The following is a 17,737-nucleotide window of genomic DNA, read 5'->3' as shown; positions in this document are numbered from 1 at the left end:
CACCAATGTCGGATAGGTCACCCTCAGTCAGTGTAATAGGCTCCCCCTCCAACTTGGAAGCCTTGGTCTTCTTCCGTGGCCCAGTTCATTCTGTCGCATGTGACCGCTTCAATTGTGTAGAGGCGGTGCTTGGGTCCATGCCTTCCATCGTATCATTTGTCCCCTACCCTATCATAGCGACCTTGGTTTCTGTTGTCTTTTCAGCGGTGGCTTTTCTGCCTCTCGAGCTGCCCGTACTTCTTCAGCTAGATGTTCGTTTCACTTCTACTATGCTAGGAGCTTGGCGGCAGCCTTCTGTCGTTGAATCTTCATCTCATCACACACCCCCAGATCTGGTGCATGCCATTCTGGTGGCCATGTGTCGAGCACCATGAAAACAATGTCATCTATTGTAATGAAGGGGAGTGTGGTCCACTTCTGCTCTGGATCCTTCCACGCCTTGATATACACATTGTGCATATCGGCTTTAAAGTCTGCAAAGCTCTTAAGACTATCGTATACCGAGGTAGATAGGCGTAGCCGGTTTTTGATCCATAAGTGTATGCTCACCTCCATTAGTACCTAGAAGATCATGATTTCCCAGGTTCACGTGACATCCTTCGTTGCCCATAGTGATACATATTTTGCTACCTCGGGCCAGTCCTCATCAAGGGGAGGAAACTGACTATCCTCAGGTAATTCACCTATAATCAACAGGATGGATAAGAGCATCCATGTGTAGTGGAGGGTCTTACCCTGCTCTTGGGCCTCCCTATAGTTCATCAGGAACTCGTCGCAGAGGAACTGCGCCTAGTTGAACCATACCCCTTCTGCACATTGCTCGGCCAATGCGATGACCATTGCTGGTACCTCATTTCCATGAAATTTTTTCATCACTTTTCCTACCAACAACTGGGTAGTGACACAAACCCCTTTGTCCTGAATACTAGTGATAACATAACCCCTCTTCTTTTTCCCAACTTATATTTCTTTTTCATGGCCTCCGCGATCGCCAAGTCTCCACTTGTTCCAGTTATTTTCGTGAGGTCCTGTCCCATGCAGGGAAGCTGAGAAATCCTATGAATGAGTTTTGCCATGATGGGTATGGGCTCCTCCAGCCACAAGCACCCATCATGCACCAGGCAAAGAAGTTGCTTGATGAAAAATATCGTGAGTGGGACCCAATGAAAGTGTGGAATCGATAGGAGTTGGAGTAGCCTGGCCTCCTCCACCCCGCGCAACCATGTCTATCGCTGTAGTGTTGTAATTTCCCCCTCTGTGTTTTGTTCCATCAGCTGGCTAGTTTCCAAATGAGGGAACTTCTCACTATCCATGAGATCCCAGTCTTCAAGCTTCATAGAGGGTATGTGGTCCATAGCCAAACCTTCAAACATAACTCCTTCAGGGAGGAATGGGATGTTGAGTGTGCTTATAATGGCATCCAAATCCTTAGGTACCTTTACCCTCCCTTTCCACAGAGGGACAAACTTGGGCAGCTTTGTTGTGGCGCGTAATGGCTGGATATCTTCTCCCACCTCTTCCTCTAGTTTCATTTCTTCTAAAAAGGTCTGAGGATCCTCCTCCTCATCGTCGCTTTCAATATTAATCATTTTGCCCTTTTCTTCCATTGACAGTTTGCCGAACTGCAGATTTCGTGGAGACATACGAACTGGTCCTACTGCCTGTGGGTCCTTTTTGGGCCTCGGCATCCGAGGTGATTTAGAGATTTCGGGTGCATCACCTACCGGTGGTGTAGAACTGTGTGCGGCTCCCTTGGTTGTTGACATTATTCTGATCATGGACTCTTGTGTATCCTTTAGTAATGCTTTAAACCACGGAATTGCTTTTACAACCTCCAAGTTCATCATTTTCATGCCTGCTTGATAACGCAACAACTTAAAAATGTCATGGTTTGTTCGATGGAGGGCCACCTATGATTTATAGGCCTTTTTGAATTCAAATTCGATCATTCCCCCTGGATTTGGCTCATTAATGCGAGACTGGCAGCAAATAGTCCCAGATCTTGTTCTGACTTTGTGTCTTAGCTGCCCATCGTCCACTCCTCGGTGTCTTAAATTGGCCATCTTGTCATGAACAGTGACACCAACAGTCATTTTCCCGCTTGTCCACACGGTAGCGTAATGCCCCATGCACAAACGCAACCTATGCATCAGACTGATCCTACCCGCGACTTTCGTGTCACGTAGTTCCCATACAGACTCGTTTATAGTCTTATGCTTTCTTTCAGATTCTTGGAGCGTTGAGACTGCGCTTCCAACAAATAGTCAGGTGGTCGTGCTATTGGTGTGAGGCTTCAAGTCACCTTTCAACCTGGTCCGCGGATCACCCTTAGCTTCCCTTGCACTCGTCAACGCCTCCCGTTCTTCCTTATGCGATGTGCTTCCTTGGTGACTTCATTTGATAAGGTGCCATCGCAGCCCTAGTAGTATAGCCAAGCACTTTCGGTGACAATCTTCTAGTGTGGTGGTAGGGTTACCCATACATGGCCCCATCCTTCTGTTAACGCATAATGCTTGTGAGATTTTGGTTTCCAGCTTTCTGGTATGCTCGTCCATTAATATACATTCCTGCTTCAGTCGTACTCGATTTTGTTTGAGTTCGCGAAGCTCAAGGTTCCCTCACTGAATGGCTTCTTGAATCTGCATCTGTTTGTCATCGCGCGGCTGCATAATTTCTTTGCTTTGGTCCCTGTGTGTTGTTGCAATTGTAGGAATGTGAGGATTCTTTCCCAAAGCTATGGCCTTGACTCTGCTCGTCATCTTCAGAACCATTTCTGCGCTCAGGTTCCTATACATCGCCCCATAGGCCCATCGGACTGCTGGCACACACAGGTCCCAATCAGTTCGTCCCATCTCGTAGACTCTGTTCATGATTCCACATAGCTTTTTGAATGCTTCATCGCGGACAATTTGTGGAGTGTGTTGCCTTCCCTGTTTTCGCGTTGGGTTCTGACTTCCGATCCTTAGTTTGGGAGGTCCTTGCACAGCACATGCCTGCACCCATCGACACAGGTGGGTGCGTAGCCTACTCTGCACTTGTTGCCCGACTCGCGTTCGACGCTGGGGACTTCCAAACCATAAGCGCATCCATTTTCTATAATCGCACCAGTTCCCCATAGCCTTATGATGCATACTCCCCCATCGTGTGAGTGTCACGTGCAATGCCCCTTCCAGCGCATCATACTGCGGCTGCATCGGTACCGCACTTTTGTCTGCGAGTTCATCCACTCCTGTTACCCCATCATAGATTAGCAGTTCCCTTGCTTCGGTTGTCACGCACCGTAGTGATCTGATCATCATGTTGTAATTCAATGTTGTCACTTTGTGCAACCGGTTTTGCCAACGTTCTATTTCTTCGTCTAAATCTGAAGTACAAGAACTATCGCACTCCCATGAGATTCTCCCATCTGCGGTCGGGTTCACCCGATCCTGGTCTTGCGCCGTTATATGGTAAATGCAATCTAGTTCATCTTCACTATCATCGTCGCACACAGGTTCGCTGTAGCGCACTTCTTCAGCTGGATCTAGTGGAATGATTACGCGAAGGGCCTTTTTCTCGAATATCATCTTCTGCTTCTTCAGGTTGATGACTCCACTCATATCAGTGGCCCAATTTATTCCTAGCAACATGGGGTAAGGGTTGTTTTCATCCACAATCTCTATCACCTCAAAGTCCTTTTGCATGCTCGCGCCTTCAATATCCACTGTTACCCCTTGTAACCTCCCCATGGGAAAGATCTTTTGCTGGTTCTCCATCCGTAATTGAATAGGGGACCACTGCAATGCAGGCCTACCCATGCGTTCCCATGTCTTCTTTGGTAATACATTCGCGTTTGACCCTAGGTCTAGAATTACCTAATCCATTTCATGTTCGCCAATCTGCGTCATTAATATCATCTCCCTCCTGCTGCATAATGTATGTTTTCCTAGTTTCTAGACTACGCGCGGTTCCCTTGACCTTGAACACCTAGTTATCAACTCATGTAGTCCTTTAACAACCTTATTATCGTGCAGCAGTATCATTCATGTCTCTAAAAAGGTAGTTAGCATAGAAGGATCCATCCCTATCTCTGGTCGATCCTTACTACCTGAAGTAGAGGCCTTCGCGAAGCTCTTCTTAGCTTCCACAAACATCTCCTTCGCATGTTCCAAGTCAAACTTAGTTTCCTTTGAAGGAGCCTTGCAAACCCATGTATCTTCCTCGGGATACTTCCCCTTATCTTCCCCTGTGGTTGCACCACTTCTGAGCACCATATTCACATTTGGGTCTTCTTCACGCAGTTCAGACCTCATCATTTGAATATTTTGCATCAGAGTAGGCTGAAGTATGCCTTCCTCGCACATCTATGCGATCAACGTCCGACAGTCTACCATTTCATGATCAAACTGCTCACAGTATGAACATGATATTCTCATTGGGTTGGTACAATCACGAGCGTAGTGCCCCGGTCCTCCGCAATTGTAATAGATTAATTGTTCTTTGCCCCTTCTTGGCCCCATTCCTCCTCGTCCTCGACCTCTCCCTTGAAACCCACCACACTCCATCCCCACGGTTGGGTCAAGGCCTCGCGTTTCCATTTGCATTCTATATGCTGGGGTCTGTTCCATCATTAACTCATTGTTGCGACAAGTACGCTCGTCGTGGCCTACCAATCTACAAAAATTGAAAAATAGCTGCTGGGGAGTCTGTGTATACTTCTGCAACAAATGACAGTTGTCCGTCATGTGCTTTCCTCCCACTTGATAGATCGTGCACCAGAGCATGGATGCCGCACTTGGCCCTGCCTGTACCTCTGGTCTCAATGGCATTGGCCCCCCTCTTGCCAAATAGTTCGCGAATACTGGACAGTGATCCTTATCGTGGCCCTGGCCTTTGCACCATACTTCTTTGTGTGCTTCTGGCCGAGATGTCCTATCCTGCTTCAAACTCTGCATCTCCAAGCATAGGTTCTGTAGCTACGTGTGGATTTGTTGGACTCCCAACCCCAGATCTTATATCGGTGTTTCATGTAATCTTATCGCCATTTCCAGCATTTCCGCTTGGGTTGACAACTTCTGCGATGACAATGCCGTCCTCGGGTATGGTGTCAAAGATGCCACAAACCACGCATAGTGCTTCACATCCGTTAGCGTCATATTAGCCTCACGGATCATAGTCTTCAGTCTCTGATCTAGATCCCAGGGGGTCTTACCTGGAAGCATCGTGATCTCTTTAAATTTGATGATTGACTGTGTCTCTGATTTCGGTCGGCTAAATTCTTTGTTCAACGCATCCTAGATCTCCGCTATTCCTGCATTCGGGTGATCATTTGAGTGCTAGATATACGACATCAATGCATGATCCTGCAGCACACTTACCAATGTATCCTTCTTAATGTTATCATCTGTAACCCCTTATGCTTCCCACACTACTCTTACCACGAACCAGAACTAATTCGGGTCCTCATTTCCAACTCCTCTGAATACGGGTAGTTTAATCGTGCTCGCCATGCTAAACCATGGGGGTGGTGGAGGTGGGGTGGGTGAAGATGGAGGTGAAGTGGGTGAAGTGGGTGATGGCGTAAGTGGAGGTGATAGCTGCAGAATGCGATGCCTTATCAAACTGACCGCACTTCTCGGAGAAACTTGAGCGCGCTCTTCCTCATTCTCTCGCGAAGATGAAGTTAAAGGACTATTTCCTAACCCTTTGATACCTTTGTAGATCTTTCCACTTCACGTCATTCCAATCATTAATGTATTCACAACACCTGTTTTTCACATAACAGCATCTTAAGCCAGGTATTCAAAGATTTTATGTACTTACCTCTCAGTCCCTTGAGAAAACGTCTTTCTGCTTCGCTGTAGCTTACAGTCATATCTATCGCAAATTCAGTGATAAACCCTCCTATTATCTGATCAAGCCAATGGTCTATGGCCCATGTGATCTTATCTTCTGATGCCTCTAGCCTGCGCACTAACTCTGGAGTCCACACTATTGGTTGATCTAGCTTATACCTTCCCTGGCTGTCGGCTAACCTCGCAATCCAATCATATAGCTCTGAAGAGAAGGACGCGAAGAAGTTCTCGTGGATTTCCATATATATGTAGTGATCCAACCACCTCTTCTTGGATATCTAAGGAGTTCTGTTTTCTTGTGCCATGAACTCGTGAAGTTTCTGATCCAACCACTCTTCAATTTCTTTCTTTGTAGGGTTCCAGTGTTCCAACATCAGACATCCCTTAGGCAGATCCCGGTCCCGGTAACAGACCATGGGTAGGCCAACACATTCTATATTAAATTACATTATTTGAGGGTGGACAACCCTTTGACTTGACTCATTACAATTCGCACTCCGTGCACTTCATGGAGCCTTTACAATAACATTACCCAAAATTGTGGGCTTTAAGCTCCAACAATCCACTATGGGGGGATCCACTGCTCAACAGGCCCCCAACACAATCATCGTGACTCGTCCCGAGTCACTCGGCTGGTGTGGTGATCTTTGCTCGGAGTCTATCCAGTAACTTCCGCACGTCACGGATGTCTGCCACACATCCCTTCACTATCTATTGTATCAACTATGCACGACTCTCTGATGCCTCATTGTCAGAGGCACCCTCTCGCCTTTGCGCATAGGTGTCCTGCATCTGGGCCAGCTTCCCTTCGATTGTGGCGGTGACCGTGAACGCTTCCTCGAGCCAAGGCTGGATGTGTGCTTTAAGCCCTGCTTCTTTCTGGCATGCGGCGTCCACCTATTCTTTTAGAGCCTGGGCCTCCCTCATCTTATCCAATCACTGATTAAGGGTGACCATCTGTGCGATCCCTCGGACATTGTCATAAGCCTGCTATAACTCCCGCACTTCTGTCTCTAACTGTTGTAGTGTTGGGTCTTCTCATAGTGAAGTGAGCGTAAGAAGGGACTGATCCAACAGTCCCGTGCAGTCCTGTACATCGCGCTCTATCACTTCCAACCAAGATTGAATTGCGTGGTGGCACTGCTCTCTAACTTCTGGGGGTGTAGAGGGCTACGCCTTCAACTTCAACTTTGCGATCTACAAGTTCAGCTCCAACTGAACCTTTGCGGCCTCCTCCTGGGTCTCGTTGACTCCAGCTGCCAGTTGGTGAATATTTTCCACAGTGGGGAGTGTCGTCGGCATGGCCAACTTTGAGATGCTACTACAGGCTTCCTCCACGGCTTGTTCTAATCCTAGGTTTTGTGCGACTAGGTTTTCGCATTGCAGGCTGAGTTGTTCTAAATTTTCCTTTTGATCACTCAAGATTTGGAGAGCACGACCCTCCTTGGCGCGAAGCTCAGTAGTTACCCCATCTTGCAACTAGTATAGGGTTTCTCTGGGAACAGCAGCCAAATTCAACCCCCAACCCCTCACGTCACCTTCGGCCTCTGTTAGGATGGCACCTTCAGGTAACGCCAAAGTGTTCATCGTGCAGCTGCACAACATCTGCTCAGCTGTGGATGCACCTTCCACAAGGGTTGGCGTCATCACTCCTGGGGGTCACACCTATAATGCCTGCAGCTGTGTTCTAAGCTCCCCCAACACAATGGTCTGCTCCATCATTAACTATTCCAGAGCATCCTTGGTGACATCGCAAACTAGTCCGCCACTGTCAGGAAGGGCTCCCTCAGAGGTTTTCATTGTCTTTGTCTTCTTCTATGCAGTTGGCTTCTCCTAACCACGTGGCCTATTGAGTTGGGACGATCTTGTTGTGTGTTCCTCTGTCTCAGCCTCCTTCTGTATGTCCTACTCCATGGAAATTTCCTGACCTTTCTCAGTCTCTTTGGTAGGAGCAGTTGTGGTTTCTGCCATCTATACTGTCGTTGCTGCCTCAGCCGCCTCCTGCTGCGCGGCCACTTCCTGTTCCTGGTGCTTTCTCTCTGCCAGCATTGCAATGCGCAGCTTGGTTTCCTTATTCCTCTGTTGTATAGCAATCTTTTCTAGTTCTGCCAAGTCTAGAGCACGCCACTCCAGAGAGCATGCCACCATTACCTTGAAGATTGCATCGTCCGTTGCAATGAATGGAAGCTTTACCCATGTTCGGGCTGGATCCTTTTGCGCCCGGATATACAAATTCTACATATCTGCCTTGAATTCAGCTGTGCTTTGTAAACTATTATATATTGTCAGGGACAAATGCGGCCTATTCTTGATCCATGTTCAGATGTGAACCTCCATGAACACCCAAAACACCTTGATCTCACGAACCTTCGTCGTGTCTTTCGTCACCCAGAGCGAGGTGTACCTTGTGGCTTTGGGAAGGTTCTTCTCCATGGTGGGGAACTGGCTGTCCTTCGGCAACTCCCCTGCCACCAACAGGATGGATAAGAGCAACCACATGTAGTGGAAGGTCTTATCCTTCTCCTGGGCCTCCCGACAATTCATTAAAAATTCATCGCAGAGAAATTGCGCCCAATTGAACTGGACTCCCTCTGCACACTGCTCTGCCAATGCAATTACAGATGCTAGCACCTCATCTGTGTGGAATTTCCTCATAAACTTGTTGGCCAGTAGATGGGTGGCTACGTGCACCACTTTTTACTTGATGCTCGCTATGACATACCCTCACTTCCTCTTCTCTAACTTATATTTGGCTTTCATAGCTTCTGCGAGGGCCAAGTCGCTACTCTTACCCGCTATGGCTGTGGGGTTGTTTCCTTTGATGGGTAACCACAAAATCCAGTGAATCAAATTAGCTGTGATGGGAATCGACTCCTCTAGCCAGAGATATCCATCATGTACTAGACACAATAGCTGCCGAATGACAAAGATTGTGATGGGCACGCGGTGGTAGTGGGGTATCCACTATAGATTGAGCAACCTAGCCTTCTCTACACTGCGTAACCATTTCTACTACAATAGTTGCTCCGCGGCCAGCTGTGGGAACTTCTCGTTGTCCATGAGGTCCCAGTCTTTGAACTTTATATTCGGTACCTATCCCAACCGCAGACCGTCGAACCTTATCTTGTTCGAAAGAAGTAGAGTCTGGAGCGCACTCTTTGTGGCCTCCAGGTCCTTCGGTATCTTGGCTATCCCTTTCCATGGGGGGATGTAGGGGGGTAACTTTATCGCCGAAGGTATGTGGGAAACATTCGCTACCTCATCATCTTGTGCTTCAATTTGGGTGATCAAGGATTGCAAATTGTCCTCCTCCTCCTCTGTTTCAGTGGCAACAGCTTTGCCCTTCTCTGTCATTGCCAATTGACTAAATCGTGGGTTCCGTGGTGACACCCTGACTGGCCCCATGGGCTGCTTGTTTTTCTGTGGTCCCAGTGTGTGTGGGGACTTGGGAACCTCTGGTGCAACTACTGCCTCTCCATGCTCCTCTTGGGTCACACATGGTTCTGGGGCTACCTCCACAAATCGCACTCTGGTCCTCACAGCCGACATTGTTTCTATACTGGATTTGTTTGGTCGCGTACTTACAGGTGGCAAGGTAGCTTGGTGCTCAATGCTCTGTACTGGCTCAAATATCAAATAGCCAAGTGTTGCCTCGAGGCTATCCCAAGGGATTTCATAGTAAAATTTGAATTTGAATCCGCCCATTCCCTCACTTCTGAGTCATTAATACCCTCTTGGCAGCAGATCGTCCCAAATCTAGCTCTTAATTCCTGTCTTAATGACCCGCTGCCCACTCCTTTCTACCTTAAATTAGACCTCTTAGCATGAACAGTGACATCAACAGTCACCTCCCAACCTACCCGTGCAGCATCGTAGCTCCCTACGTGCAACCACGACCCCTATGACCTACTAGCCTTGCACAGAACCTCCTTTCTGCACAACTCTCCTGCAGACTCGTTTATAGTCCCGCGCCTTCTTTCAACTGCTTGGAGTGTTAAGACTGTGCTTCCTACAGATAGTCAGGTGGTTGCACCCCTGGTGCGAGGCTTCAATTTTTCTACTAGCCGGGCTGGGGTGACCCTTCAAATACCCTTGCATCCGGTAGTGCGTCGCGTTCTTCTTTGTACGGTGCGCTCCCATGGTTAGTAAGGTGCAGTTGCAGCCATGATAGCAGGGTCACAACTCTTTCTAATGCAGTAGCAAGGTCGGTTAGACGTGGTCCCATCATGCTTAGTTTCTCGCAGCCCGCTTGCGTGACTACAGTTTCCAGTTTGATGATTTCCCTGTCCAATGTCATGCTTTTCTTCCTAAGTCGTGCCCACTCTTCATTGAGTTTGCAAAGTTTCAAGCTGCCTCGCCGAATGGCTTCCTGTAACTACCCAATTCCTTTACCCAGGTCCTCGCACCCCATCCCAACTGCGGGAGCTGTGGTCTGGGGATTCTTCTCTATCCTCCTAGTTTCATCTCATCTTGTCAATGTTGGAGTCATTTGCGCTCTCCAGTTTTTGCTTATGGTCCCATAGGCCCATCGAACCACTGGTATGCACAAGTCCCAGTTGGTTCGGCTCACCTAGTGAACTCTGTTCATGACTCCGCATAACATTTTGAATGTTTCGTCACGGACTATTTGTGGAGGGTGTCACCTTCCCTGTTGCCATGTCGGGATCTGACTTCTGATCCTTTGTCTGGGAGGTGTTTGCACAGTACACGCCTACACCCATTGACACAGGTGGGTGCATAGCCTACTCCATATTGGCTGCCTAGCTCGCGTTCGATGCTGGGGACTTCCAAACCGTAAGTGCATCCGTCTTCTACATTCATGCCCATTTCACATAGTCTTCTGGTGTGTACCCCACCATCGTGCGGGTGTTGCGCGCAACGCCCATTCTAGCGCATTGTACTACTATTGTTCCGGTACTGCACTTTTGTCCAAGAATTCATCTACTCCTGTTACCCCATCATAGGTTGGCAGTTCCCTTGCTTCGGTCGACACGTGCCACAGTGATCTAATCATCATGTTGCAATTCAATGTTGTCACTTCGTGCAACCGGTTCTGCTAGCATTCTATTTCTTCATCTGAATCCAAAGTACAGGAACTGTCGTGCTCCCATGAGATTCTCCCATCTGCAATCGGGTTCACCTGATCCTGGTCTTGTGCCATTATCTGGTAAATGCAATCCAGCTCATCTTTACTGTCATCGTCGTGCACAGGTTTGGTGTAGCACGCTCCTTCAACTGGATCTAGTGGAACTACTACGCGTAGAGACTTTTTCTCAAATATCATCTTTCGCTTCTTCAGGTTGATGACTCCATTCATATCAATGGCCCAGTCGATTCCTAGCAACGCGGGGTAAGGGTTGCTTTGATCCACAATCTCTATCATCTCAAAGTCCGTCTGCGTGCTCGCGCCTTCAATATCCACCGTTACCCCCTGCAATCTCCCCATGGGTAAAATTTTTTGTTGGTTCGCCATTTGCAGTTGAATGGGGGACCATTGCAATGCAGGTCTACCCATTCATTCCCACGTTTGCTTTGGTAACACATTCACGTCTGACCCTAGGTCTAGAATTACCTGATCCATTTCATATTCGCCAATCTGCGCCATTAATCTCATCTCCCTCCCACTGTGCAATGTATGCTTTCCTAGTTTCCGGACTACGCATGGTTCCCCTGCCCTGCGCACCTAGTTATCAATTCCTGTAGCCCTTTAACCACCTTGTTGTCGTGCTGCAATCTCATGCATGTCTCTAAAAAGGTAGTAAGCATAGAAGGATCCATCCCTATCTCTAGTTGATCCTTACTTCCTGAACTAGAGGCCTCCGCGAAGCTCTTCTTAGCTTCCATAAACGTCTCCTTTGCACGTTCCAAGTCAAACTCAAGTTCCTTTGTAGGAGCCTTGCGAACCCATGTATCTTTCTCGGGCTACTTCCCCTTATCTTCCCCTGTGGTCGCACCACTTCTGAGCACCATATTCACATTTAGGTCTTCTTCACACGATTTATACCTCATCATTTGAATATTCTACGTCGGAGTAGGCTAAAGTACCCCTTTCTCACGCATCTGTGTGATCAACGTCAGACAGTCTACCATTTCATGATCAAACTACTCATAGTAGGAACAAGATATTTTCATTGTGTTGGTACAATCACGAGTGTAGTGCCCTGGTCCTCCACAATTGTAACAGATTAATTGTCCTCGGCCCCTTCCTGGCCCCATTCCTCCTCATCCTCGACCTCGCCCTTGAAATCCATCGTGAACCATCCCCACGGCTGGGTCAAGGCCTCACGTTTCTATCTGCATTCTATATGCTGGGATTTGTTCCATGATTAACTTGTAGTTGCGACAAGTATGCTCGTCGTGGCCTATCGATCTACAAAAATTGCAAAACAGCTGTTGGGGAGTCTGTGTACACTTCTGCAACAAATGACAGTTGTCCATCATGTGCTTTCCTCCCACTTGATAGATCATACACTAGAGTGCGAGCACTACACTTGGCCTTGCTTGTACCTCTGGTCTCAATGGCATTGCCCTCCCTCCTGCCAAATAGTTCGCGAATACTGGACAGTGATCCTTATCATGGCCCTAGCCTTTACATTTTATGCACCATACTTCTTCATGTGCTTCTGGCTGGGGTGCCCTACCTACTTCAAACTCTGCATCTCCAAGCATAGGTTCTATAGCTACACGTGGATTTGTTGGACTCCCAACCCCGAATCCTGTATCGGAGTTTCATGCAACCTTATCACCATTTCCAGCGCTTCTGCATGGGTTGACAGCTTCTGTTGTGATAACGCCGTCCTCAGGTGTGGTGTCAAAGATGCCACAAACCACGCATAGTGCTACACATCTGTTAGCATCATATTAGCCTCATGGATCATAGTCTTCAGTCTCTGATCCAGGTCCCATGGGATCTCGCCTAGAAGCATCGCGATCTCTTTAAATCCAATGATTGACTGTGTCTCTGATTTCGACCGACTAAATTATTTGTTCAACGCATCCTAGATATTCGTTATTCCTGCATTCGGGTGATCATTTGAGTGCTTGATATACCATGTCAACGCATGATCGTGCAGTGCACTTACCTAGCCTTCTTAATGTTATCGTCTGTAACCCCTTGTGCTTCCCACACTGCTCTTACCACGAACCAGAACTGATCCAGGTCCTCATTTTCGACTCCTTTGAATACATGTAGCTTAATCGCGCTTGTCGTGCTAAACCATGGGGGTGGTGGAGGTGGGGTGGGTGAAGATGGAGGTGAAGTAGGTGAAGCGGGTGATGGCATAAGTGGAGGTGATAATTGTGGAATGCGATGCCTTATCAAACTGACCGCACTTCTTGGAGAAACCCAAGCGTGCTCTTCCTCGCTCTCTCGTGAAGGTGAAATTAAAGGACTGTTTCCTAACCCTTCGATACCTTTGTAGATCTTTCTGCTTCGCGTCGTTCCAATCATTGATGTATTCGTAACACCTGTTTTTCACATAACAACATCTTAATCCAGGTATTCAAAGATTTTATGTACTTACCTCTTGATCCCTTGAGAAAACATCTTTCTGCTTCACTATAGCTTACAGACGTGTCTATCGCAAATTCAGTGATAAACCCTCCTACTATCCGGTTGACCCAATGGTCTACGGCCTGTGCAATCTTATCTTTGGATGCCTCTAGCTTGCGCACTAACTTTGGAGTCCACACTATTAGTTGATCTAGCTTATAACCTCCCTGGCTATCGGCTAACCTCACAATCCAATCATACAACTCTGAAGAGAAGGACATGAAGAAGATCTAATGGATTTCCATATATGTGTAGCGATCCAGCCACCTCTTCTTGGATATCTGCGAAGTTCTGTTTTCTTGTGCCACAAACTCGTGAAGTTTCTAATCCAACCATTCTTCAATTTCTTTCTTTGTAGGGTTCCAGTGTTCCGATATCAGATATCCCTTAGGTAGATCCTGGTTCTAGCAACGAAACCATCTGTTGGCTTCATGGGGCCTGACCCAGGTTTAGAAGTGATTTAGCCAAACAAATCTTGAAACTACTGACCCTTTCGGCAACAGTCCACATAGTGTGGACTGAAGTCTCACCCGAGGTAGTATGGGAGGGTGCTGGAACCATGTTTCCGCACCCTAGGGATGTCTTGATGAGATCTGGAAAGGTTGTGAACCGATCCTCTGCACCTGTGCAATTCCACTCAGTTGTCTGACCTTCGCATAGCTCTGCACAGAGTGTGAAGGGGCACTATCTAGATCCTCTAACCTTACTGTTCTATTATTATAAATCTGACTTAATCTTTATCAATCATTCAATAGTTATAACCAGTGCGCGTAACCATAAACTTGTAAAGAGATGCATAAACATATACCAGAAGCATAAATAAACAGATCTGCGAATAGATGCACAATATTTCAAAATCAACTTAGCTTTTATTATCTTTATGTTCCAGTACAATCAAATTCCACCCTGCGCACTTAGCTGTAAGGGTCCGTGCACACAACTGTGGACTCTACCAGGCCTCTGTGCACACAGCGGCAGAGCCTCTTCCTACTGCTACAACCCAAGACTCGGAGTTACAGACTCAGAGCAAATATCGCATTCGAAAATGCATAATACTTAGATCGCCTCAATAGCTACTTTCTACACTTAGATCCTTGCTCTATTTATACATTCCCATGGTACACGGACCATGGGTAGGCCGACTCATTCTATATTAAATTACATTATTTAAGGGTGGACAATCCTTTGACTTGAATCATTATAATTCACACTCCACGCACTTTGCGGAGCCTTTACAATACCATTACCCAAAATTGTGGGCTTTAAGCCCCAACAATCCGCGATGGGGGGAATCCACTGCCCAACAGATCTGGGCTGAGTGCCTAGGAGGTTTGTGAAATTTCTAGGTAGAGCAGCTGACTTCTGCCCAGATTTGTGCAAATTTTGGGCTAAGCAGCTCTGCTGGGAAATTTGCGCAAATCCTGCTGGGAATGTTGACTGGCAGGATTGCGCAATCTTGGAGCCCAACAAGCTGCCAGAGAGGATTGCGCAATTTTTGGAGGGAAGGTTGGTTTCCCTCCAGAAATGCAGGATTTTCTAAGGGAAGCTGCTCAGCCTACAGCTGGACCAAGTCTGGGTGTACTTGACGAAGTAAGACAAGGTGTTGTGTAAGGTTGGTAGGAAGGCTCCAAAGCAAGCTAAGGAAAAATTTTAGAGGGTGGTTGTAGCCGCTACAATGCTTGGTGACACACTGGTAGAACTCCAACTCTCTAAATAGACCTTGTTCATGAAAATCAAGTCTAACACCTTTTAAATTATTGTTCAGTTCTCATCTCATCTTGGTTTCCCATTGGCCTGATTGCAAGATGTAGCATCTGCCAAACTCTTGGTCGATTGACACACATTCCAAGCCAAGGCAACACAGTTGTTTCAATTGGGTTTGAGGGGTATATAGGTGCACAAGCAATATAGTCGTCTAAGTCTTAGTTTCATCTCTGGTGTTGCTCCACTACCAACAGACCTAGACAGTACCCCGGTGGAGTCACATAGGAATACAAACATGGCTCCACTACCAGCAAGCCTGGTGAGTACCCTGGCAGAGTTACTTACATCACCTCCTTGCGCAGGAAGCCTTTCTCTTCTTTCGCCTTATTCATTTTTCATTTTTCATTTTTTGAATTTCATTTTTTTATTTTTCATTTTTCCAACTATGCATAGTGCTTATTCATTTCATAGGCGGAAGAGGGATCCCAACTTATTGAGAGCAGAAGAGGTTGTTCCAGCAAAAAAGTAGTTTATTGTATCTTTGACATGCCTGTTAAGGTTTTCCCCCTCACCTTACTCTACTTGACTGAGCTAAAAAGGGTTAACCCAAAAACAACTGACTAGAGAAGGTGACACTAGTTAGCATGCAAGCATTGTGTTTTCACCAAGGTTCACTTTGAATAGTACATATATTCCTTCGATGTATCATGGACTAAAAGTAACAAGTTCTTCATAAGTAGGCAAGATGATAGATAACCAAGTACTGATAGTTGTACAAGCCCTCTTGTACTTCACCCAACTCATTTCAAGAGTCATACATGGTTTCATGCAAAACTAACCTATGAATGAAACAAATGAACTAACAAACATCAAAGCAAAGCAAAAGCAGAAGAAAAAGTGAAAGCAAAGCAAGTAAGAAAACAAGCAAGCAAACAAACAAGCAAAGAAAGTGAATAAGCAAACAAGCATGCAAGCAAACTGACTGAAAGAAAACACTACTCCTACTCCTACACTAATGGTGCATGGGCCTAATCACGTGAATTGATATTTCCAATGCAGCCACTAGCGCATTGGTAGACCCATGTTGGTGAAGACTTGGGCCACAAGAAACCTAGTTGTGCAAACCAGCAAGCAAGAGAGATATAACAATGAAGACAACCACACTTCGTGTTCGATAGTGCCCACAGGACATAAGTGATTGCAAGTGCATGACGAGCAGTGTGTGGACTTCTCATGGTATTGTGTGATACTACGTGCAACTTTGAAGCACAAGCACACTCTTGACTGAGACATGCAAGAAAACTAAAGAAACAAAGATAACTTGCATCATACACATGTGCTTGTAATGTAAGATTCCTCCAATGCATGAGCGATGGGATCGTGCAACTCAAGTGGAGGAGATGTAATCTATGTGTGGGATGGATCTTCATTGCATATAGATGAGTGATGAGGAGCCTTGGGTGATTGAACAGTTTCATGACCGGAAGTGAGATTAACCCTAAGAGAGCGAGGGCCTAACATAACCATCAGCTTGGGCTGAAGTGCCTCGAAAGTCTTGGGTGTTTCAACCTCATCATCAGGTAGATCATCATAAACTGGTGGCTTCATAAGATCAACTGTGATAGAGTCATGATCATGATCAAATATGGAAGCAAATGGATCATGACCGCCATGATCAGAAAAATCAATGATTTCGTCGACATCCTCATGATTAGATGAATCAAATAGAGGGGTAGATGAAAAGTGAGCAAACTCATCCTCTGTGTTTCCGAAAAAGACAGATGAAAGATCAATTGTATTTTCAATGAATAGCTTATCCTCTCCATTGTCGAATGATGGACCAACATCTAGTGAGTCTTGCGAGTGATCAATAATGGGTCCATCTGTGGATGAAGACACACATGCAAAATCATGGATGGTAGGTTCATCAAAGATGTTAGGAAAGAATGGAGGGGGCTCGGATGGAAGGGAGTCCTCCTTCACTGAGTGTTGCTACTCAAGTTCCCACTCATACTCTTCATGAATGACAATACATGTTGGTTGTGCAACACCAACTCTATCAATGGATTGTTCCTCATTCACAACAACTGAAGAGTTTGGAATGGATGAACAAAAGACAACATCATCTGGAGGAACACCGTGGTGCGAATACAGAGGTTGTAGAATAGAATGCATATGAGAACTCGGAGGACTCACAACCAAATCTACGTGAAAATTGAGTGAAGTGATGTTGGGAGAATGTGAAAGATAAATAGGTGTGTGAGCATGATCTTCAACATCACTTGGTAGTGGTGGGGCTGTTGAATGAGAGGGAGGTAGACAGTCAGTCGAGATAGTGCCTACATCCATATGAGATTGCGCAGCTCCATCAATGAAGAATGTTGAGCAAGGCTTGATTTCAAGCTTCTTCTTGGGATGGGCATATTTCATAAGGAAATACTCGAACTGGTCCCAAAGATAAGCAAATTTAATTGGGCTCCGCGGTGCTTGAAACTGTAAGTCACGGAAGCACTGCCAAAAATAAAAAATGATTCATGTGGAGCCTTCCGTTGTTGTAACAGTTTTTAGTCAAGATGGTCTGGATCGAAATGATAGAAGGTGTCTTCAATAAGATCACAGAAGTGTTCAAGTGAGAGCATGCTCTCAG

This window comes from Pinus tabuliformis, chromosome Q (assembly GCF_031772625.1).
Source record: "Pinus tabuliformis cultivar Carrire ecotype Pingquan chromosome Q, CPIR1, whole genome shotgun sequence".
NCBI lineage: Eukaryota > Viridiplantae > Streptophyta > Pinopsida > Pinales > Pinaceae > Pinus > Pinus tabuliformis.
Note: the sequence above shows the minus strand (reverse complement) of the source record.